This window comes from Galeopterus variegatus, unplaced genomic scaffold (assembly GCF_000696425.1).
Source record: "Galeopterus variegatus unplaced genomic scaffold, G_variegatus-3.0.2 Scaffold5544, whole genome shotgun sequence".
NCBI classification, from domain to species: Eukaryota; Metazoa; Chordata; class Mammalia; order Dermoptera; family Cynocephalidae; genus Galeopterus; species Galeopterus variegatus.
In genome coordinates, this window is record NW_007731655.1 from 129,886 (window position 1) to 131,922 (window position 2,037).

The window sequence follows — 2,037 nt, forward strand, 5'->3', positions numbered from 1 at the left end:
ATGAATAAAACATGTCATAGTCAGAGCTGAGAATTCTGTTGGGGTTCAGCCTTCAAAATTAAAGGAAAAGCAATAGTTTACGTTTCTGAAAGTATCACAGACTTTAAATACATATATGCTTAATGTATAAAACTACATTTATACTTATAAAATACACATGTGTTGGCATATATAGTAAGGAACATTCAGCTTCAACATCTAAAATAACATTTACTATGCTTCAATACTTATAGTAATTATCAAAGTATTTAAAATCAAAATCAATAATTAAAAGTATATATTTTATTATTGAGTTCCTTTCTTTTTTACCTCAAAGCTGTAATCAGGTATAAAAGTCAGAGCAAAATACCTGATTAAGAGGAATATATTCTAAGTAATTTTAGGAGTGTCTTTTATTTATATTCACTTAATTTTACAACCAATTTGAGGAAAAGTGTAAAGTTGAAATATTAACACTCAGAAATTCACATTTACTAATCTGTTATAATTATAACATGTGTTTTGTAAGCCTCATGGTAACCATAACACAAAAACTTACAAAAGACATACTCAAAACAAATAATGAGAACTCAAAATATGCTGCTAGAGAAAACCATTCAGTCACAAAGGAATATAATAAGATCAGAAAAAGAAGAAAGAGGTAAAAAAAAAAAAAAAAAAACCTAGAAAAAAGTAAGAAAATGGCACTAACAAGACCCTACATATCACTAATAACTGTAAATGTAAATGGATTAAATGCCCCAATTAAGAGACATGGTGGCTCAATGTGTTGTAGAACAAGAGACAACAATATGCTGCCTACAAGAAACTCATCTCACCTAAAAGACATACGCCAACTGAAAGTGAAGGGATAGAAGATATTTCATGCAAATGTAAACAAAAAAGACTAGGAGGAGCTACAATTATGTCAGATGAAATAGACTTCAAGCCAATGAAAGTAAAAAAAAAGATAAAGAAGGTCATTAGATAATAATAAAGGGATTGACTCAACAAGAGAATATAACAATTCTAAATACATATAATACACATGTATTATGCTATATAAAGCAATTACTATTAGACCTAATGGGAGACATAGACTATAACACAATAATAGTTGGGGACTTTAACACCCCACTTTCAGCAAAGGACTGAACATCTAGAAAGAAAATTAACCAGGAAACATTAGAATTAATCTCTACTCTGGGCCAATTGAACCTAATGGACATATATAGAACATTTCATCCAACAGCTGCAGCATCCACATTCTTCTCAACAGCACATAAAACATTCTTTAGAATAGACAATATATTAGATAACAAAACATGCTTCAGGAGCTCAAGTTACTCCCAGCAGAAGTGAGGAGAGCAGAGCTCACCATGCCAGCATGAAGGAGCTCAAGTTATTCCCCATGGGAGGCATGATCAAGGGGCTTTTAGGTCTGCTGCAAAGCTGCTGCAGCCCTTCTCCATGGGACCCATGAGGAGCAGGGCACTCACAGCTGATGCCACGCTGCTCTGATTCCCAAGTAGTGAAAGCTGGAAAGGGAGGACTGCAGGGTTTGCTACCCCCCACCTCCAGCCTCCCACTAAGGAAATCTCAAAGGGTGGGGTCTCTAGAAACCATGGTGGCACACTGGTGTTGGGGGCTAGGGGCTGTGCAGTGGCCAGGGCTGGATTTGCCTGGCCCACAATTCCAGTGGTTGGGGCTGTGGCTTCTAGATGGCATGAGCCACACACCAATGAGCACAGATGGCTACTGTAGGGAGCACGAAAAACTCCAGTAGAGGAAGATGGATCCCTGCTCTGGGGCCAGATAACGGCACTGGCAATCTCCGCTGTGGTACGGGTGAGCTTGGGCAGAAGTAATCGGGGGTTACCACTAAGAAATGCTCTAGATGAGCAGATTCTTCATGTCTCAAGGGAGAATTTCTCCTCCTGTGATTTCTGCTGTCCACTCTGTATTCTGGAACTCTTCTGCAGGAGAACTGCACTCTGGGCACCTCTAGTGCACCATCTTCCTTCAACAAATTTTTAAAAATTGAAATCTTATTAACTA